Source organism: Leptinotarsa decemlineata, unplaced genomic scaffold (genome assembly GCF_025532065.1).
Source record: "Leptinotarsa decemlineata unplaced genomic scaffold, Ldec_3_MD MMD2_tig00003335_RagTag_RagTag, whole genome shotgun sequence".
NCBI classification, from domain to species: Eukaryota; Metazoa; Arthropoda; class Insecta; order Coleoptera; family Chrysomelidae; genus Leptinotarsa; species Leptinotarsa decemlineata.
The window spans coordinates 5,493,227-5,517,377 of record NW_027412587.1 but is presented as its reverse complement, the minus strand read 5'-3'; the positions used below and the strand labels follow the sequence as shown (position 1 = coordinate 5,517,377).

The 24,151-nt window shown below is 35.5% G+C and overlaps 1 protein-coding gene across 2 annotated transcripts in view; it reads right to left on the bottom strand.

The window, feature by feature from the left end:
- LOC111503356 (uncharacterized) overlaps positions 1-14,771 on the bottom strand; it is a 212,221-nt gene extending 197,450 nt beyond the window's left edge. For both annotated transcript variants that reach the window (XM_074178004.1, XM_074178005.1), the window contains exon 1: positions 14,464-14,771. The gene's annotated coding sequence lies outside the window, so the exon portion shown is untranslated. The remainder of the gene's footprint in view (positions 1-14,463) is intronic.
- Positions 14,772-24,151: the final 9,380 nt, after the last annotated feature.

The following is a 24,151-nucleotide window of genomic DNA, read 5'->3' as shown; positions in this document are numbered from 1 at the left end:
TATTTTTAATCTAAAACCTTAGACGCGGATCATCAATTTCATATATAGGTTCTGAACCATCTCTGGGGGTACCAAAATCATCGGTACGAAACCAGATTAGTACATGGACCAATAAGAAGCACACAGGGTACTGGACAAAAGTACCTGGCAACGAGCACAGTAGAACCTTCATTAGGGAACCGTCCGAGAAAAGAACTGAAGAACTACTTCAATATAGTAGGGATCGGCTCAGAATAATTACAGGATTACCAACCGGTCATTGACCGCTTAGAGGACACCTGAATAAAATGGGGTTGTACAACGGAGACCTCAGCTGCAGATTATGCAACGGAGGGATAGAAACAGCTCTACACATCTTATGCGAATGTGAGGCACTGAATCACAGGAGGCAGGCCATATATGGACGTACAAAACCTGTACAAACTAGTACAGGGAACGAGACTGATGGAATGTGTGTCATGAGAAGGTGGGATAATAAACGCAATAAGCCCAAGAGGCTGCAGTGTTTTCTGGAGACTTGGACTAAATGGACAAGTCAGACAGCTCCCAAGGTACAAAAAAAATTTATCCAATTCTGAATAGTTTTGTCACAGTCGCTCACGTTATGGCCAGAAGTATTCAATTTCTTCCTTATGATTTCAGTTGTAGGAATCTCATTGCTTTTGTAGCAGTCGTATTTGTTTTTTTTCAATGATTTTATCAGATGAACATCTTAAGATTTTGGTAATCTCGTATCACATCGCGTCTTGCGTTCATAAGGTTTGTTTTTCACTATTTTACGTATAGTTGAGAAAGAAATTTCTGTCAAATCTGATGTTGCTTGTGATAGTTTGTTTCCCTCGAAACAAACGTTCAATTATACTCTCTGTGTTTCAATATTGTTTGTATCACTTTTTCGCATTGTTCACCATCTCAATTGGAATCACTACACAGGTAAAAGTATGCGTTGCTATTACACTCGTTATTACTATTAGTACTTGTCCAAGGACGCCACATTCTAAACAGATAACAAACATTTTAAGTTATTAAAACTGCACCAATATCGAATTTTAACACTCAAATAGCGATCAGTTCCTGAACTGAACATTGACAACACGACAGCTCGCATTTTATTCGTCACCGTGACATGACTTCAAATTTAATTTCATGACTTTTCAGCCAATCATAAAACTCGGTTAGTGAAAATCATCCAATACGAACCGCCAATTCTTCAGCCCTCGTGGACTAGTTGGCAGTGGCTTTATTTCTCTGTATTGATTTTTTTGGCCTTTGAGAGCGCCTATACTTTAAATATGCCCAATACAGGTCAATTCGACTGTACCTCAGAGTCCTGAGGAAGTTATTTCAGTTATTTTTTTTTAATAGATTATAATAGTGCCCTCAGCAAAGAATCCCTTGAATCGAATGATGGTCTTGAAAGAACTGGATAACCGACTAGCGAATATCTTCGCCCAAATTTCCAATTTAATGAGTTTTCGAAGTCTGTGCCCATCAGATCGAGAACAAAAGAATCTCTATTGACATTATTCACGCATGAATTCGCTTCGCTGGATTGTAACTCTGTAATGAGATTTCCTCTTTATCCAAGAAGCGTATCCTTTTCGGAAACGTACCTCGAACACTGGAGCTTTTTTGGTGTAACAAAGGATAAAGCACTTCTTTACCTCACCAGGATGAGTTTCTACTTGAATAAATTTTTCCACTTTTTTCATAGAAATGGAATACGACACGAAATTTTTTATCCAGTTATACCAATCAAGTGAAAGGCTGGTTCGGATCGGTAAGAAATGTAAAAATGAAGTGGAGGCATTTACAGGGTGCTCACAAAAATATATTACCACCGGTTCACACAGCGGTCGATTAAGTGAGTGGAGCAAACCACCCACGTCAACCCACTAGGCTACCGTCCCTTGTTTAGCTCACTCCAAATTCTTCACAACCAAAACGCCAATTATGGGATAAATAATCTCTAGTAGACTCACAACAGACTGGTAGAAATTTCACGAATGATTTTGAACAAAAATTGAAACAAATCATCTGAAAGAACAATTCGTTCAGGCCAGTCTCAATATCCTACACTATAGGTTAATGGACTGACACATACCAGAAAACAACTACTCTCCTGGCTAATACCATGTGGGGCGTTGGATTATATCTAATAGGTGTCAGTGCAGGATTCTTCACTGAAGTTATTCCTGCATATGTTGTTGGCGATACAACTGCCGCAATTGATTTTCAGTTATTGGAACATACTTGCAGACCGGTTTCGGACTGTTTGGCCACTCGTCAGTGCAAGGTAGTGTATATCATCAACATAAAGTCGATGATTTCCGATAATTGAAAATCGAATTCCTTCAGAGTATCATTTCTCGAATTAAGCAGAAGCAGATAACAACAGGTTTGTCATCGCTCCATCTGCCTGTGAACGAGGTAACCAACTGCATATCCAAAATTTGACCAATTCCTCGCATAAGGAAAAAACTTTTCACATATAGTCATGCAGTGGGCATACTTGAAGACTGGCTATAAATCAAATCATCTTAAGGAACAATTTATTCAGGCCAGTCTCAACTTCTTTCACTGTAGGTTAGGTTAGGTTAGACTGACCTGAACAAATTGTTCCTTACGATGATTTGATTTATAGCCAGTCTTCAAGTATGCCCACTGACTATATGTGGAAAAAAAAATTCCAAGTTTGGCGTCAAAATTACATTAGGTTTCAATCAAATCCATGGTTTGTTGTTTAATTTTGTGAAAATTCCAAATTTGAAGTAGGAATACAAAAAAATCAAGTTGAAGTCCAACATAACATAGCTCGGTTTCGACCCGTCATTGGACTCATCAATGGTGTTGATCAATTCAAGACCAGCCTACATATTATTACATCTCCCGTTACGAAGTAGTCATCTATGTCACTGTGAAAATGAATGTGAATTCACAGTATATACATTGATGAATAGGTAGACTCCATAACAATAAGAGTATTCAAATAATTATCAATTATTGGTATATTTATCGACTATTTGAACGGTTGATTTTCAACGAATCCAGTGAGTAAAAATTTTCTTATATCTATTGAATCTCTTCGATTACAGAATTACAATTCAGGTAAAATTGAAAATAAAGTGATTTTAAAAGTAGCAGATTCAATATGTTAATAGATGCTTTCGGATTTCACTATTTTCTCTATTTATTCTCACTTCACAATACCCACAATAAGAAGGTGTTATACTGAGGTTCCATTCAAAAACTCACCCACTTACAGTAACGAAATATAATATTGATTGCTTGATTGAGAAATTCCTCTATTTATATTAGTATTTCAAAGTATCTTTCCGCACACGAATACACATAATCAAGTTTTTCCAGTTTAATCTTCCTCTTGAAGATGATCACTTGGTGATCGAAACACGTGTCGAGGTGTTAAACATGACGATTTGGTGTTGGGAAAAAATTCCAGTAATATTCAAATGTTGTATATACTTCTTCGAAGTATATACAACTTCTGACATTGACTCAACTTCTGAATACTTCTCAATGCGACATTTCTTCTTTAATTTTGTTTTACATTCGATTCTCAGAATTGGGTAAAGTTTTGTTCTCTCTTGAAGTATGCTTTTGTTCATTCATCTGTGTTTCGCGAGGCTTTCTAACAGACCCAGCCTCGGAAATTGCGAAAATTTCGACAATACAGATTGGAAATTGGGAGTTCGATGATTTCAACTTAATCGATACTCTCGAACGTGAGAATAATGCTGATCGGGGCGAAATGAACTGAAATTTGATTAGAGCGCCGTTAAACATTGGAAATCCCTGTATTGGAAATTTGGGTTGTATTGAAATTTGCTGTTGCTGAAATCAGATGAACGGTCAATTGCAGATATTAATTTCTCCTGCAATTCACAATGGGTCCGAAAGTTTCAAATAACGTCTAAACATAGTTCTCGTAGGATGTTGGACAGGCTACGATATGGTTTCCGATTTACATAGAAAATAAAATGTGTGTTGTGATAATAGCTTGAACGATTTTAACATAATATTATCCTCAAACAAACCCGTGGGTTGGGCTACCTATCGGGCACATTCCCAGGTAGCGTATATGGGAAAGGCCAGAACGGCCACCCCATTCTACCGCTCGGAATGAGGCTGGACACAGCAGATCACGTCGGGATGTAATACAAAGGCCAAGGCGTTAGCGCATTTGCGGCGCCGAGGCCAGAAGGAGAAAGAGAGCAAAAGAGGCAGAAGTGGCAGTAACTATAAGTGCACCTTCCTCCTCCCCCACTCCACCTCCAACAGCAAAGGCACTTTCCGCGGCGGGCGCCAAGAGATTCGCCTTGAATAATGGCAAGGAACCGGCTGCTTCTGCAGGAAAGCCCCCTCACTTGAGCACCTCCACGGAGGGAACCCCAAGTAGGTTGAAGAAGCCGAGCCACGAAAATAATGTCGCTGCGCCTTCCGAAACCTTCCCGGAGGCCGCCGTGAGACACCTCAAGGTTGCCAAAGAAAGACAGTGTGTGTTCGGCGAGTCTTGGCTTACACCTGACAATATAAAGGAGATGTCTCCTAGTGACCTGTCCACCTTCCTGGAAAAGACAGGATGCACGATAACCTAGGAGGACAACTCCTCGGGAGGATGTACAATAGGTCATATGTGGCCTAAGTGCTGTGGGCCTACATTTACCATCCCTTCTCTACAGATACAGATACCGATCCTCAAACAAAACTGCTCAATACAAAGAAGTTAGATCATGTAGTTACAATTGAAACAAGGTAATATTTATTTCTTCACATATCATTTCCACTTCATAAATAATTTTTCAATAAACTATGTATGATTTCTTCACGAAACTCATTTCTTTTTTCAATATTCATCGAAAATGGATAGCTATTGTGGTATACACACGAAAAATCGGACAGAAGGGGATCTATCATTTAGTTGAATGAAAAGTTACATGCCTTTTTGAGACTCATCTATAACAAAATTATAATTTTCAATTCATGTTTCCAAATCATTCATGTATAAAATAACGGTAATGTGGTAATAATAAAAAGTTTTTTTGTGAAAAATTGTAAAACCGATTTCGGTGATTGTTGTATCAAAATCAAAAATGTTCAATAAAATATGTGTCAACTAATAGAAATTTACTTTCAAACAGTTGAATTCCCAAAGAAAAATATGGAAAAATGAACGTGGTCATTGAAATTAGTTAGACAAGTTAACAACAACAGTAATCTAGATGCCTATAAAAGTGTAGAAATAGGTAAACATAATAATATTATGAATAATGGTGGTGGACCAATACCTAATAGTATACTGTATAGCTTGTTAAAATAATCTTTTAATTATTTAATTTACCTGTCTATTACGTAAGGACACATTGTAAAATCAATTTAAGACTAGTAGATAAGGCAATATTGTGAAATTAATTAATTAATTGGTATTATTGATAGTGGACAGTAGTTGTCAATGGTATTTTTGTTACCTTTTTAAAATATAGGTATCACTTTCGTTACTCTTTTACCTCTATTGCTTTTCGTTTATATCAAATTCCAGCATGTTTTAGCTAAATCGTTAGATTTCAATATCAACTGATTATAAACTTCAGCTTTGCCTTTTTTATCTCTTGATTGTATTTCAATTTAAAATTATTATAGAAATTTTTGAAGAAAATATCATTCGAACTGTCCGAAATTGTTTTTAGTATCGAGAGAAAGTCCCTCATTTTTCTCAAGCTTCTATCAAAAAATTTTACTTTAAGATTGCAGTTTTCATAGACCTTTTTCACAGGACAGATTTTCAAAGTTAGAGTATATGGTGAGCATTTGAGATTTATGGTCAGATAGGCATGGTTCGTCCAAGCTTTATAATCATTCTCTTCCAAATTAGTGATAATGTTATCGATGCAAGTGGAAGACGAAGATGTTACTCGAGTGGAAGCAAACATAGTTGGTTCTAGTCCATAAGACTCGAGTATGTCTCCCAAAAAATGGATTTATTAACATCGACTAGTATGTTGATATTGATCACTTATTTATCTAGTATAGCAGTGATTTGTTTGAAAAACAACTCAGAGTTGCATGAGTTACTAGGTCTGTAACAGGCTATGACACTTCGATCGCGCAAAACTCTCCGTGTGTAGTAATACAATCCTGATACAAATCTATAGGTAAAGATTTCTCTTGGACATTTTTTTACAAAAACGTCGCAGGCCGATAGTTGGTAGCCACTGAGTTCACTGAAGCTTGACTGTCTAGAAACTGCTTTCCCAGTATGACGTTGAAATTTATAATTCAATGAAAGAATATTAATCTCTACAAAGTAAGCACTAGTCTATTTTCAATTCTGAGAAGAAACTAAAACTATATTTTAAATCAATTACTGATATTTTCTTGAACTAGAGAAAATGTTTCAACTGTCTACTCATGGGTTTTCGATTGCGTTATTAAATATTTATTTATTCAAGCGGTTGAGTTCTAGAACAGAATTTGAAATACGCTGACTTGTATCATGGAATTCTATTGCATTTTACTCCATTTTCAGAAATTCATCCGAGAAGCAATTTTCCGATATGAAAAATGCACGACCAAATATTCATGGTTCCTCAAAAATATTTCAATAACATTCCAGAAAGCTTCACTGTCACTCGAACTTTGAAACGCGACGTTCCATACAACTTTGAACTGACTCGTTCATTAGTTTCTCGTATACTCAATTACGTTGACATGAAGTCGAGTCGACTTCCTCGAGGCTCAATTCCAGTAAAAAGAGGAAGACAAACGATGTTCAAAGTGACGCTCTTGAATCAATATCCACAATACAGGCAAAGAAGCATGTACAGATGCTAGTGAAACAAATTTTAGCGATATTCTTTAACGACTTTTTTAAACTGTTGGATTATTCATAATGTTCCAAGGCAACTGAAGAATGAATATACGAAAATAAATATTCCCAAAAATATTTCGAAACATTCATCCCTCCCAACTATTCACTCCATAGGTTCTGGTAAATAATAATAATGATAATACAGGCTCATACAAGCTAATGAGCCTGATGTAGTTCTTCTCGACCACCAGACCAAAACGATATTTATCGTGGAGTTTTCAGCTTCTGGCGAGACGAATATCGTCAGAAAAGAGGAGGAAAAACGCATAAAATATCGGGATTTTCTCTCCGAATTCCGCAGACTCTATCCAGATCACTCTGTCAAGATGGTTGTTCTGCTACTGATTTCGAAGGGTTAAGTGTGAGATTATGTACGGTTGAGATATTGTATAAAGATATTAAGTCTTCTTCAATTTGAGAAGTTGCTGAAAGGATTGAATTGCTCGTAAAATCTAGGTATAATTGGCATAGTGGTGGATAGTTCAAAACTTCAGACACTCATGAAAATCCGAGATATAGATGAAAAAAAGAATAGGTCCCAAGATTGAACCATGAGGCACTCCGTAATTCACTATTTGGGCATCTGACTTTAATGAACCTACTACTATCGACTGACATCGTTCCGATAAATAGTTACGAATAAGCCCACAAGCTTCCTGAGAAAAACCGTAGTATAGAAGTTTATCACACAAAACATTACGATCAATAGTATCGAACGCCTTACTATAGTCTAGTAGAATCAGGTAAACTAGTTGGCCTTTATCAATTGAAGTGAGAATGTCATCGGTGATATTTAGTAAAGCTGTAGTGGTGCTATGAGATTTTCGGAAACCAGATTGAACCGAAGTTATAATATTATGCATATAATATGATGCACGTCAGTCCTAAATCCAACTTTTTGATATAAGCATTGGGGGATTTTATTTTTCGAAATTTTGTAAAAAAAACATACCATATGATGCTTTCGATGGTTGAACATACTTAGCCACCCAGCATCCTTTAATTTATGTGAAATACGCATAGGACGCCGTATTCCATATATCATTCTCATACAAGTATTTTGAACCTTTTGTACTCTTCTTATATCAGAACTATCGATACAAGGTCCATAAACTACGTCACAATGATTGAAATGGGAGAGAACCATACTATCACACAACTTGATTTTCAATTTGTAGTTCAGAAAGTGTCTTTGATTGTAAATAAGTTTCAATGACATATATGCATTTTTTTATTTTTGGGTGATATGGTGTTTGAATCGTAACTTATTATTCATAATCAGTCCAAGATTCTTACAATAATCAACAACTTCAATCTCATCTCCTCCTACCCTTATTGTCATTATATTCTTTGCTGAGGTCACTTCCTGAACAATGCCAAATAAGAGTGCAACAGATTTGGTTGAGTTGATTTTTAATGAATGACTATTTGTGAGGGTTAGTAATTGATTCAGGTCAGAATTGATGCCGTCCGTAGCTTCCGCTAGATCACAAAATTTGAAAGAAAGATGTAGCTGTGAGTCATTTGTCATCACAGAATCCGAAATATGATCATCTAATTTCACCTGTTGCGACCTACCAGATAGATTAGACTCAATAATTGAACAAGCAGTTGCTATGAATCCAATGAAATGTAAGATAGAGAGAAGAATATCATGTCTTAAGCTATCAAATGCCTTGGAGTAATCAAGTAGAACTAGAGCACACATTTCATTATTATCAATTGACCTCAATATATCATCAGCAATAGCACAAAGTGCTGATGAACAACTGTAGCCAGACCTGAATCCACTCTGATATAAGGGAAGTATATTATTATCTTCGATGTGTGTTCTCATTTGCAGTTCAAGAATTTTTTCTAATACTTTCGATAGGGTTAACAGCACGCTTATACTTCGTAGGTGACTGTATTCCGTTGGGTTACTGATTTTTGCTAATGGAGGTACATAAGCACGCTTTCAAGCTTTAGGAAAGTAACAACAATTCAAACATTCATTCACAATATGAGTGATGTATATAATTATATATGGACAACAGAGCAGAATCATGTTAGTATTTATATTGTCAGTCCCGAAAGACTAAGATTTTATATCATAAATTATTATTGTGGAAACCTGATCCTCAGTTGTTTGAGAAAAATGCAGAAAACTGCTAATGTTGTCTTTAATAGAATTAGAATAGTAATTAACTGTATTAGTTCGAGGTGGTAGGTCATTACTCAGTGCATTAACAAAATAATCATTCAAAATATTGACATCTCTACGATTATCAGGTAATTCAATGTTTATTTTGAATAACACCCAATTTATTGACTACCTGCCATTGTTGTTTGCTATGAGAATTCTGAAGTGTGTACTCTAAATATTCCTTTTTTTCTCTTCTGATGGAGAAAGAAGTGAAATTTCTCAACTGGTCTGTAATATTCAAGATGAGCCGGTTGTCGACTCCTTCTATACCTTTTGAGAGCTTTGTCACGCATTCTTTGCATCAATCTAATATTATCAGTAATCCATGGGGTGTAATTTTGTTTCTTTTTCGCGAAATACGAGGTTTTATGTGGTGCATGCTTATCAGCCAATAACAAAATATTATCATTGATGAAGTTAATTTTATCATCAATTGATTGAATGTAGTAAATATGATCCCAAGGAATATTTTCAAGGTCACTTTGAAAACTGTTCAGATTGATGTCGTTGAAATTTCTATAAGTATATTTTTTCAAAGAACGTGGCTTCATATTTGACTGCAATGAGCAAGAAATAACGAAGTGATCAGCTATGTCAGCATCGCTCACGTCAGCACTCACAATTCCAAAATTAGTAAACAGTAAATCTATAAGAGAGACATTATTTTCAGAAACCCGGGTGGGGCCATCAATTATATGTATCTTATTTAGGAAACACGTATTATCCGAATTGGGTGGTCTATATACTGTACCTAGAGCATACTTTACTCCTTCTATTTTTATCTCAAGCCATAACTGTTGTAAAAACTCCAGAGTATCTTTCAGAATGACCATCTCTTATATATACAGCAGTCCCCCCACCCCTTCTGACCAGCCGATCATTTCTCACTAGTTTATATCCTTCAATTGAAACTGCAGCAAGATTCGATGTAACTGAAATTTTTCTTTCGTTAATCATATCGTGTAGGAATTCTGTGAATGATATCTGATTCGATTCCATACGAATGTGGGAATACTTACTGAATAGAGAAACGTCTTTTTCGTATAATTCAGCGTTCATATGAAAGTATTTGTTTCGAAAGAACTTTTTTCTTTCGTGTAACTCAATGTTTGAATGAAAAGAGCTATTTCGAGAGGGCTTTTTATTCCAGTTTATGCCTGAAAGTTACTTCTTTGTGAAGAGTTAAATTTTGAAATTGACTGTTTCCTTGCTTTCTTTGAAAGATTCCCACATTTTTATATCAAAATGGAGAAGTGGAAGGCCAACAACTCTCCTTTCCAATAAGTAAGAATAGTATTATTGCTAAAAATGAGAAACAATTATTGAAAAATTCAATAAAAATTGAATAGTAAACGGTATGGAATTCTAAAAATGTAAGAACGCCAAATCGTAGAAAAAAATTATTGTGACTTCAAGTGAAGATGAATTGATAAAAGGGTTGAATAATGAGGTGATCGTCAAGTATATGAAAACAATGAAAAGGAAAAAATGAATGAGAAAAGATGGAAAAAATGATAAATGGAAAAAAATGAGAACGATTAAAATCCTTCAGAATTAATGTCGTAGGACATATATTGAAATATATCGTTTTTCAGACCAAAATGGGATTGGATTGGAATATCTATATATTTCAATTGTGAGAAAATATTTTTAGGATATATTGAAATGCTTACATTCGTGACGACATACTGATGCAAGACTGGATTTTCAGCTTACGCTCACAAAAAAAATAAATACAGAAACAGACTGGATGCAGTTTCGGAACTTCGCATCCAGTTTTTGGACAAAACAGCCTACTTTTATTACTATTATAAGAAAATGTATTACAAAATTTAATTTTTCACATTGAATAGTTTCAATAAAATGATTATTTTTTATTTATAATTTTTCGTTTCTTCGAGACGTAACATAAAAATACTCAAACTACTATGTGAACACTTCAGTTATCTAAATAACCCAGCTAGGGTTCCGTCAAAAAATGTATGCTAGATTAGGGTTTCGTAGCCAAATCAAATTGGGAATACATGCTTTAATGAATCGTCAATAAAGGATCTTTTGCTTTAAGGAATCCCTGAGTAATCACCAATAAAAAGTAAAAGTGTGGTGTATGGACGCTCCTATTGATTTACATTCTGAAAACTTTCTTAGAGTAAAATAAAAGATGAATTCAATTTTGAATAATCGAAGTTCTGAGAAAAATCTTGTTTTGCAGTCGGATAATCTAGCGGGAAAGTCAGCAAGGCAAATATTTCCGATCTAAATCAAAGAGCAACTTGCGTTTTCTTCATATATATAACTAGGAAAGAACTAGAAGAGATTTATTGTTGGAGCAAAAGTTCTGATCAATGAAGTAGTTAGTACCATGAACTGATGAAGTCAACACTGTTGTTCGAAACCGGCATTTCACAGTTTTGATTTTCCTAAAACGTGATCATTGATGAAGTTCCACTTCAACTAGACAACCCTTTCATAAGTCCACCCCTTTCCTTAATGCATAACTCAAGTTAGAATAACTGTCTCGAGCAAAACGAGAAAACATGGGATCAGGCGCAGATGAAACTATAAATTCTTCCCGCCGAGGTGGAAGACAAGAGATCGACCATAAATTCCAAAGTTTTCTCATAGAAACACCGTTTTACCTCGCGAGAATTATTCTTTTACAGATGTTCAGGATTTGACACTGTAGCCCTGATTCGAGGAACATTTTCCAGGGAAAAGTGAAAAGTTCAAGGTTGCATTTGAGTCACAGCAAGAAAGGTGAATTTCAGAAAGTGGTGGTGACCTACATTTCTGAATTTATAAAACTGATGAATTTATTGTTTCGACAATATTGTGAAAATCAAATTGTTATTTTATTTGTTACATAAAAATTATATGACATAAGTTACAAATATTTCCGCTACAACTCTATGGCAAAATCTGGAATATGTTGACGACATAAAATTTGTCGAAATGATCTTCAATCGAAAATTGAATTGGAAATGACACATTTACCATCTCATCAAAAATTGCCAGGGAGGTTTCAAAATACAGCTCTTCGATTAGCGTTAGGAGCCTAACAGAAAGCCTATCCTGCGATGCAAATGGAACCTCTCTAAGGTACCGTAGATAATATATGAGTCCCTCTTATGCTACTTCTATTGCAACCAAACCAACACATTTCACATATGATAATATTTTTTCAACTCATTTCAAACAAAATTTCACGGGACAACCAAGACAAGACCCTTATGAAAGGATGAACAAATACTTGAAACAGTTAGGGCATACACTTCCTCCATTATTTTCTAACTCAATAACTACCCCTCCTCCTTGGATGATTAATCCTCCTATATGTGACTCCTCTTCATCCCGTTTTAAAAACTAACCCAATATGAGAACCATGTAACTTTGTACACCGATGCCTCAAAAAGAGATCAGGGAGTTGGCTCAGCTGTAGTGGATGAAACACTCCAAGCTACATGTATATAATATACAGCTGAACTCTTTGCAATATTACAAGCATTAATATTCCTGAAGAATCATCCTTCTAATTGTAACATTCTGATTGTAACAGACTCTTTGAGTGTTATTGGAGGAACGCAGCAGTTATATACAGGATAATGAAAAATAAACTCTATAGAATCGAAGAGTTGGGGAAAAAAGATATGGGTCCCATCTCATATCAGAATCGCTAGTAATAAAAAGCTGATATTGCAGCCAAAGAAGCCTTAGAGAATCATAGGTCAAGGATAATCACCAAAATAACTCCATCGGATACGAAAAGATACATAAGGAATAAGATCATAGACGAGTGGGAGAGGGAATGGCTTGGGACAAATTCGAAACTGAACGAAATGAAGCTATCCGTAAGACCCTGGACACACCTTCCAATAACCAGAAAACATTAGGTAATTCTGTGTCGACTTCGTATTGGATATGCCAAATTTTCGACCGATTTTCTTTTATCACGCGAGGAACACACAATCTATGATATATGTGATGCAGCAGTATCACGTGAAACACGTTCTTCGAATTTGCCCCAAGTACCAAGAAGCAAGAATAGAATTCGGAATACCAAGACACTTGTGGTGTTGAAAATCTCAAGTCATTCCTGAAAAATAATGTTTCATTTTCACACATTGCTTCCACAAACAATGGAAAATAATGGCATAAGGGGTAATCTCTTGAATCTGTTCAACAGAGTACGAACACATTTACTGAAGAAAATCCACTGTCGCAACCAGAGTTGATTTTAGATGCGCGGTTTGCTAACCAAGTTTCCGTAACCAGGACTGAGACCTAGTCACCAGGACGTGAGTCTGTAATTTCAACTCAATATTCATGTCATGAATTGAATGACAACTTTTCAAACAAAGTTATTCCTACAATTGAGCATTTCACAAAAAAGGATTCGGTTATCTTGTTTTCAAAATGGGAATTGAAATTCGTTTTTACATTTATTAGCTGGCGTCCCTTTATGAACGACAATCCTCTGAAGTTGAAACTTGGTTGAGAAAAGAACTAACAAGGTAGTATATTTCAAAGTGCGATTTCTAGTACGGGTCAAACGATATTATAAAATTGAAATTTATGAAACTATTAAGCTACATTGAAATGAGAGAAACTAAATCAATAAAATATTTCTAGCCTAATATCGTGAACTAGGCTTATTGTGGAGTTCACATAAATTTACATGAAAAAACATCTGATTTTTATCGCTGTGTGAGGTAAATATTGTTATGAAATATATGTTATGAATTGTAAACCTAACAGCTACGGCTGATGCGACATAATATAGAATTTAACAAATTCAAGTTTGTTATGAAAAATTTATATTCATCATGAAAAAAAAAATTTCTATCTTCTTGGTTTTGCAACAGAGCCATCTGATCTAATTGATTATGAAACAAAGTAATGTGATTCACCTGGTTATGAAAGTAACCATGAATAACCTAATTCAACTTTTTTTTTATTGTTCCTCCATCTAGAAATGAGGAGAAATTTTTCGTATTACTCAATTTGTGTCAAAAAATGATTATTATGTTTCATTAACCATTATTCCATTTTTGCAAAACGTTTTGCAGTATCATTGAATATTTTATAAATTATCATGTACTTTGTTTACACGTGTTTCTAGGAAACGCTGTTTACAAAAAATACATTCGAAATGTCCTGGAGGACGAATTTTTGATACATAAGTTTTTCCACTCAAAATCTATAATTTCGTGGGTAGTTTTGCATGTAAATGCTAAATATCATGGTTTGAGAAATGCTAGGAGGTTATTGAGGAAAACTTCATCCACTCTTCTCTGAAGTAATTGGAGACCTATACTGCATTTCTATTTTCGTGCACAGATAAAATACGGATACATTGGTCTACAAGCCTCATAGAACATTAACCTCAACTTACCTTGAAATCTTATTCTTCTTCTACAGTTTAGTCAACGAGTTTGGACAGCAATAACATCATGCTTCAATTTTTCAGCTAAACAATCACCAAATACTAGTTCTTAGAGTCTTGATAACTTATAAGACAAAAACTTTAGTTCACCCACCCTCAATCTGAATTTTTCATCGCGAACCATCCTCCATCAAATAATCGAAGTTGAACACGATATCCGAGAAGTAATTTTTTGGTAACCTCCAGTCCGCGAGAGTTGCGTGAAGTTAACGTTGGGAAGTTCAACTGCAACCGTGTTGAGATTTCGTGGAACTCTGTTTCGGTGCGCCAAACTTTATATATCTCACGTTTTGGGATTGGGATTCTGTTCATGCGCGTTTGGTTGGACGCGGAAGACCGATTATGAAGCTAATAACTTTTGATTTTGAAAATCTATCGAATGGAAGGGTTGTCATGCTCGATTTTCGCGTGATGTTTAGGTCAGAAAACTCGTTTGAGCTAGTAATGTTTTCTTCAATTTCACAAGTGAATATTGAATAGATATCACAACACAACAAAAAATTATTTTTTCAATGTTTCCTACACTAAATTAGTCAATTTCTACTAATTTTGGGGTGATAAAAACGAAAATAACAATGAAAAATTTTTATTAGCTCTGGTTTTTGAGATACACAGTACTTAATCTTAAAGAGTAGTTATACTATACGTGAAAAGTGAAAGTACATAAAACAATATTGTTATGTTTCTTTTAGAATATTTTAAGTACAAAATTAATAAAAAAAAACATTATTCTTAGTGTTTTGACAAATAAAAGAAGTTTGTACCACCAAATTTCAATTAAGTCCATCCGATTCATTGTAAGATCGCTGTCGTTTAGCTTGTCTTTTATAAAACACTTCTGGAGCATCCCTACACACAGACCAGCAGTAGTCTGCAAGCATTGCTTCATTCCAACGGCCCTGATATCTCTGTTCCATTAAGGCAATGTCTTGATGGAATCTTTCTCCATGTTCGTCACTCACAGCTCCACAGTTTTGTGGGAAGAAATTAAGATGAGAGTGAAGAAAATGAATTTTTAAGGACATGTTGCATCCAAGTTGGTGGTAAGCTTGAAGAAGCTTTTTAACCAATGCTGTGAAGTTATCATCTCTTTTGTTACCTAAAAACCCATGTACAACCCCCTTAAAGGCTTCCCAGGCTCTTTTTTCATTTCCTGTTAAAATCATGTCAAAAGCAGGATCATTTACGATTTCACGGATTTGAGGCCCAATAAAGATGCCTTCCTTGACTTTAGCATCACTCAACCTGGGAAACTTTGCTCTCAAGTACTTAAAAGCTTGTCCTTCCTGGTCCATGGCCTTCACAAAGTTTTTCATTAGTCCCAACTTAATATGTAATGGGGGAAGGAGAACATCCTTAGGATCTACAAGAGGCTCGTAAACTACATTTTTCTCATTAGGGTTTAGGTCTCGTGTAGGCCAGTTCATTTTTTTATAGTGAGATTTTCTATCCCGACTGTCCCACAGACACAAAAAACAACAGTACTTGGTGAACCCTAATTGCATTCCTAGGAGTATAGCAATGACTTTCAGATCACCACAGATGTGCCACTTGTGTTGTTCATATTTGATTGATTGGAGAAGTGTTTTCATATTTATATACGTTTCCTTCATGTGAACTGCATGACCTATAGGAATAGAGGGTAGCTGATTTCCATTATGCAGAAGTACAGCTTTTAAGCTTAGTTTTGAAGAGTCTATAAACAGTCTCAATTCAGATGGAGTGTGATCCAAATTCAAGCAGTCCATCAAACCATTAACATCAGAACAAACTACGAGATTTTCTTTTTTCTCAAAAGAAGGAAGCAAATCTTTTTGACGCTGTCTGTACTGAGATATTTTCACATCATGTTTTAGAAGATTCCACTGTTGTAGTCTTGACCCTAACAGCTCAGCCTTTTCCTTAGACAAGCGAAGATCTCTTATAAGGTCACTCAACTCTGCTTGACTAATTCTGTGCGGATCACTAGACCTATCGCTTACCTCAAAATCAGGGTCATAGGATGTTGAAGGATGGGTTGCTCCTTCTAAACAGTCTTCATCACCTTCCTCTAAAATTTCATAGTTTTGGGGTGGAGAAGGGACTGGCAAATTGTCTGAGTGTGGTACAGGCCGAAGAGCAGATGGGAGATTAGGGTATTTAACCGTTCCTCTTTTCTTCATAGATAAACCTTGCTTAATGGGAGGAGTTAAGCAGAAATAACAGTCGTCTGTATGATTGGTAGGCTCACGCCAAACCATAGGTACTGCAAAAGCCATTGCCCGGTTTTTATTTTTCAGCCACTCTCGCAATATGACGGAACAAGAATTACAACATATATGAGGAGCCCATGATTTATCTTGGTCCCCAACTTTCACACCAAAATAATGTTCATAGGCTGTCTTAACGATAGGTGTCATTTTACGTTTCTGAGCCTTAAATGTTATTTCACCACATATATAGCAAAAGCTATCGACAGAATTCACACACTTTCGAGGCATTTCAGATCAGCACTTAAATTAATTTAAAAATCAACTTCACACGATAATTTCAATAGCAACCACGTGCGTACAATTGACAAACTCACATAGGTTATGTTTACTACTTAAGAACAGCTGATGAGAGGGGTGTTATGTAAACAAACATGTGTACCAACTGTTGGTGATGAAGTATTTCATTTGTTGAAAACTCAATATACATATATATATAATATAATGATACTATATCTTGAAAACAAGAGCTAATATATAATTTTTATGGTCACTTTCGGTTTTAACACGTGGAAATACATTAAAATCATCTAATTTCAACCCCGAAACAAAAATTTTGTTGTGTTGTGTATTTTTTTCAAAACCATTCATAGAAAGAGAATCGTCCTAGGAAACAGTAATTCTTTTCTGGAAAAGTTGGATCATCTCGATATGAATACTCTGTCAGAGGTACAATAAAATACAGTGCAAGTTACACCCCATAATATAGATATGGGATGTTTACTAATTGGAGTGAAAAAATGTAAAGGCGTGTTCAGGAGCTGATATAATGAAAAATGTTCACATAAACATAGGTCATGAAATGTATTATTTTCAAGATATAGTATGTTGAAGATACACACACATCGAGTAGACAGGCATCCACTACATTCAATGTTAGCCATACATCGATAGTAAATATATTGAAAGAAAATAAAATGCATCCCTATAAAATGATGATCACTCAGGAACTCATGGAAGACGATTTTGATAGAAGAACTTATTTTTGTGAGCAAATGATGGGCATGTTGGATAACAATATCATTCAATTAGAAGACGTTATGTTTTCTGATGAGTGTACTTTGTCTCTTAACGATCATGCTAATCGGCAAAATTGCCGCTACTGGTCAACGGAAAATTCTCACTGGATGAGAGAAGGTGGATAGGGAGGCGAGGATCGATTGAATGGCCAGCGCGAACACCTGATCTTTCATCATTAAATTTCTTTTTATGGCGATATGTAGAAGGCAATTTGTATAAATCTGAACCTTCAGATTTGAATGATTTAAAAGAGCGAATAACGCTTGCGTTTAGGTCGGTCACGCCTCATATGTTAAATAATGTTAGAAGCCAGTTTTACTTGGGATTAGGATGTTGCCAAGACGTCCGCGGTGAACATTTTGAACATCTACTTCGTTTTCGTAATCTACATTTCATTACGTTTTGCATTACATTTTAGTGTTTGAGTGTATTTAATTTAATTTCGATAACTGTTTAAAAAAATCTGTTTAAAATCTAAACTACATGATTTAAATTTATTTTATCTTAATTGTTGCAATAAATTTGAAGCGATAACATGTTTGAATAGAGAATGAAGAGACCTTTCAAATGATATATCACAAATCTATACTTCCCGTTTGAAAAATTGGGGGTTGTACCTATAATGCGCAGGGGTTGAAGGTAGGGGTGGCATTTTTATGTTGAAGGATGTCAAATTATAATTTACATTTGACGGGTTTCGGGATTTTTCAAAATATGTAACGAATTTTTTCCATTTGGTTTTTACACATTGTATAAACGTGTGCGGTCGCTGCTATTCATGAAGTGATATAGGGCGAAGCGCGGCTTTCGACGCGCTATTCATAGGCACACGCCGCCGGCCCCCAAGCTGCACCGCCGCAACCCTATGTCCCTGCATAAACTGTAATATCTTCGAAAATGTTCATTTAAATTAAATTATGTTGAGAGCCATATTTATCCATATTAAATGCACAATGTATTCAAGGTACTTAATTGTATAAGGATTATTGCTATATTGCTTAAAATCGCTTCGTGAATGAACCATTATTTATCGAGGATAAAAAATGGTTATTGTGGGTTATCCCTAAGAGATAGACATATACCACTACGGACTTTTGTAGATCATTCTATGTACATTCTCTGATCTATCTCGTAGGGTTCAGCCAGCGTTTGCAATGCAAGCGCAAAAAATGTGTTTAATTACGATATAACATTAGAAACCTAAAAAATTATAAGTGATTCTCTGCTATATTATGCATGTTATATTCATATAAACCTTCCTCTTATCACTCTATCTATCAAAATAGCCCGCATCAAAATCCGATGCGTAGTTTTAAAGATCTAAGCATACATAGTGACAGACAGCGGAAAGCGATTTTGTTTCATACTTTGACATATAAAGGATTTTCTCTCAATTATTCTTCTCTCTCTCTCTCAACATGTTAGATGAAAAAGCACCCCTTTAAACAAATGAACTGTTTTGAAAAATATCTAGGAATTTTGAATATTCTAGTCGAGACCGAAGACAAATTCTAGTAATGAAAAGCGCATTCAAAAATGAAACCCAGTCATTCAGATGATTTAAACGAGTATAACGCTTGCCAAGCATACGAAATTCTGGAGTCTTCGAATATCCGAATATGCAGACGTGGAACACGAAGCTGGCGATCAATTTCCGTCTTTTGTTTGAGAAATTAGCCTGAATTTCATTTCTGAGCGTATATTTTATTCGCTTCATCTGCAGATTTTTATTCCAATCAGTCATGCAAGCACGGAAAAGGCGGATAATTCTTGAAAGGGATATTAAATATGAACATTTGCATTGGATTCAATTTCGCATTTAAAATATGAAAATTGTTCTGAAAGGATTGTGGAGATAACCTGATCGAAATTGGTTTTTTAGTATATATTACGGGTTGCGAATTGAAGATTGGGTTGACAATTCTCAGGAATCAGATTGATGACTGTACCAATAATATACGTCTGAGTTATTAATATATTGAATTCACGTTTTCCAACATTTCCTCCTAGTAGGATTTGGTCAATGCTCCCCGGAAAATATTTCGATAGACATTTCTGGGAGTTTACACACAGAAAAGTACTGCAGATACTTCTCGTTCAATCACCAGCACGACCTATGCAATGTTTTCACAAAGAATCGATAATATCATTCTAGTAGCAGATGGCACTACCGACTTAGTTATATCTGTCCTACACTTATGGAGAGTAATACTTCGAAATGATTCTGTAGGTGATCACTTTATTGATTTCAGTCAGGTTATGCTATTTGGCGTAACAGAAGCATCTGTAAAAAATTTCTATGTGGGGAAACTTGCAAAATCATCTAACAATTGAGAATTTAAGAATTCAACCTGTAATTTTTTCCCGTAGATATTGTTACGTTTCAATTTAGCACTAGATCAGACTGCTCTTATGTGACCTTTCAAAACACTACGTTACCTTTTAAGATCTTTATTCAAAGGATATTAACAATGTAATTAAGTTACAAGTAGATTTTATTCATTTAACATCATAGTAATGGGAATCTTCCGTTCCATAGAAAACCATACCTGAAATGTACAAGAATATATGTATGCTCCCTGACTAACGCTTTGACCAGTACTTACACATTCTCCTATTGCCAATCGACGTTGGAGATCCGAAATTCCTCGCTAGGTTGAAATAGTTGTTATTGTTTGTTTCTCAGTTTTCTTCACCTATCATTTTTTTAGCCGTTGTCTGCCTTATTCCCTATACCTTTCCAAGAATATTTCTTGCATAGATTGTTATTCATCACTTCCAGAAGGATTACTACATATTAGAGCCATATCGCCTGAAAAACAATATTAGTTAGCTCTGGGTTTCTGAATACTGTTTGATATTTTCGGTAAATATTCTGCATAATATGAATGCTCTAATATTTGTACTGAAAGGGAAGGATGTGGCGACTTACCTTATATGTTTCTATTCCATCGCATGAATAAGGATGGGTAAATAGTTGAAAATAGGTTGGAACAATATTTTTGTAAACATTCTAATACAAGGTTAAGAGACAGCTGTTGGTTGACATCCGCCGAACTTTCGTAGTGTCGTTCCGACGAATTACACCGAACTAGTTCTACAGTTGTTCACGGGTGGAGGATTGATCGGTTATTCAAATTGTCAAGGGTTGTTTAGGGTTGCATTGCTTGAGAAGGAGTTTTGATGGGTCATGGACTTGTTGATGATGTCTCAAGTGGCTGTGGAGGAATTGATAGATTTATGATGTTGTGCACAGCGCCCCCTTGGTGCTTGTAGGGTAGGTTGGACGCACTGTGGCAACAACTGGTTAGCTGTCAGATGTGGCAGTCTCTTAGTATTCGGAAGTTGGCCTTCGATGAGCTTGGTTCGGGGTTCAAGCGTACCATCAGACTGATTGTAGGATATATATGGTTGTATTTGTGCCATCCTTCACGGGGATTATTTCTACAAGTCAGAATTGTATAGTGGAAGACTGATTGGTCATTTTGGTGTGGATATTTGCAGTCTGAAACTTAAGTTTTTTTGAGGATTTGTGGTGGTTACCGAACTCGTGCCAGGTGGAAGGATTTCCGAAATTAGGTATGTCCGAATCACTGTCGCATCTCTCATGTGGTCTTAGCTATGATATCACCTCTTCAATTCTACAACCTTCGTTTCTCGTCTCTAGATTCATAAGAAACAGAAGGCCCTTAGTCACTCATCAAGTCCCAGTAGGACTTCCGTGCAGAGCACCGCACACGAAGAAACGTATAAAAAACCCCTTGGCCAGGGTAAGAATTTTACCATTAAATGTGTTTTAAATGATTTTAGTAATATTTGCTCCCAGCGTTGTCATTCAAGTGAATATTAGTTTTGAAGAGAGGTTTCAACACTCATTCAATTGTCTTGATTTTTACGGGTCATATGGTTATACAGGGCACCCAAAAATATACTCTTGTTATCTTGCTACTTTGCTTAATGAAAATATACCAGGGGTATTGATTAGTCAAATGGTCCCTATTGAATGGGGGTTGAATCTCACCTTGTTTTTATCTGATTCTGATTGAGAATTTTCTTCCGTAGGGTTTTTTTTCTTCTTTCCTTTTTTTATTTATCTTTCTGGATCTTATTTGGTGATCCATTACTGGTCCAGCTTGTCGTGCCCTACAGGGTGATCTATTTTGGTGGTGCTACAGGGTGATCCATCTCCGCCGTACTACAGGGTGATCCATCTCAGCAGTACTACAGGGTGATCCACTTCCGTCGAACCACGGGGTAGCCTAACACCAAATACCGGGTGGCCCAAAAGGAGCACGCAAGTTATAATTGATTTAATTGAAAATTTGTGATATACTGAGATATTTGAATAATTTTTGCCCTTATGTTTATTGATACCTGTTGATATAGTGTTTGTTTATCGTTTATTGATTAAGAGTTTGTTTATTGATACCAGATTGATATAGTGATTCATCTGTGAAACGGAAATTGAGGTATATTCTTCCTTTCACGATTGCTGATTGACACCGATGCGCCTACGCCTGAGCTCACGCGACGCAAACGAGTTTCTCTTACCTTTTGATACTAGTATTTACGATTTTACCTACTCAATTTTCGTAGTAGTTTTACTTGACGTATGTAGTTTCTTTTGAGCGTCGATTGAATTCGTGGTATATACACCGCGCTCTTGTATTGACATTTGAACATCGCGTAGTAGTGTGAATATTGCATTATTGTCTTAGAAGCGTTGTTGGTTAATACATGTAAGTTAGGATTACTGAATAAATCATATTGGGGATCTTTATCTTTTATTTCTAATATTAATTGGTAAGTTATTGATATTGTGAGTTACATAGGGTATCTGGAGGATTAAATTTACCTGGCGCCCATTAAGATCTATTTTGAAATTTGCTAAGTTGTTTAACCCACTCCCGTCTCCACTGTTTAGCTTAGCCGCGGATACCCATCTGTCTTATTTGTTACCGACAGATGATTAAGTCTCCTCTTGTGGTTTGTGAGGTGACAATATTTTCCACTTCTTTTCGAAATATGTATTTTCTAGACAACTCTCGGTAATTCCTGTATATCATTTCCTTCATTTCTCGCATATCGTATGAAATATTTTCTGTAATTCATGAGTTCAACGTCTTTAAAAATTCGAGTTCAGTTTTGGATCATTCCAATAACATTGCTGAGATTTGTGAGCATAGTTATCCATGATGGAAGAATAATTCGACTATTATTTCTAGCAAACTGGTTTTACTGAAGTTCGTTCAGTTCGTTGAAGTGAGTGATATTTCAGATTTAATTATTTTATTATGAACCACTATGTCCAAAGTGTCTGGATAATGAATTACTCATTGGTAGCGCTTTGAAACTGATTCAAATCATTTTTTATTTCATTTCTATCACCGATATTTTGCATTCGGAATCGAATGAAGTTGACGTACAACAAATATATGACACTGAATTGAAAAACGTTGACTTTTCAGTTCAACTTTTGTAATTGAAAATTCTGATGTGATTCCCAAATTGGTTGAATCGATTGATATTTGGATATGAAAAATCAAATTCGATTCTAACACTATTTTCGTTTTTGATAGATTATGGTAGATGAGACAGATTATATATTTATCAAACATGAGAGGAATTGTCATCTTTTTTGTAACTGAAATACGTCACGAAATCAAACAAAATCAAATTGTTTTCAAGACCTGTTGTTTTCATTGATCTTTCTGTAGAATGTTAATTTTCCACAATTTGAAAAAAATTAAGAGGAAACTCCTTTCAGAAAACTGTACTGTTTATCAGTTGTATCCATTCAGTATGGCAATGGGAAAGGCTCCGTTCTTAAGATAAACAAATTAGCTACATTTTGCGGTTCTCAGTCGAAGGAATTCTGAATTGGGACAATTTTTGGAAAACATAGTTGGTTAATTGATTCCAAAGACGGAGGAAGCCAAGATTTGATCTTCGAAACGTTGCGATTAGTACCTATAGAACTCCTAGCTTTTTCAATGGACAAAATTAGTAAATAAGACAAATTACTGAGGAACATGAATATTTTTGAGTGAAATATTCATGCAGAAACTTATCGTAGAGAACTGGACAAATACAATGTTGACACCTGTATAAGGTTCCTGTTTGCCCTTTCCTTCAGATTGTTCAAGACGGAAATTTGCAAAAATGTTAATAAAACGCTCATTTTTTTTTCGATTCTAGTTAGCTTTTATGTATCGCAGTGATTCAAATTCAACGTGAACATACATTTTTGCTACGACTTCAGAGTACCTTAAGATTCAACAGCTATGCACCTTTATGAAGTTTTTCGAGAAACTCTCCGTATTTGTTACATAACATAACAGCTGTATCCTGGTTGTCACTGGATACAG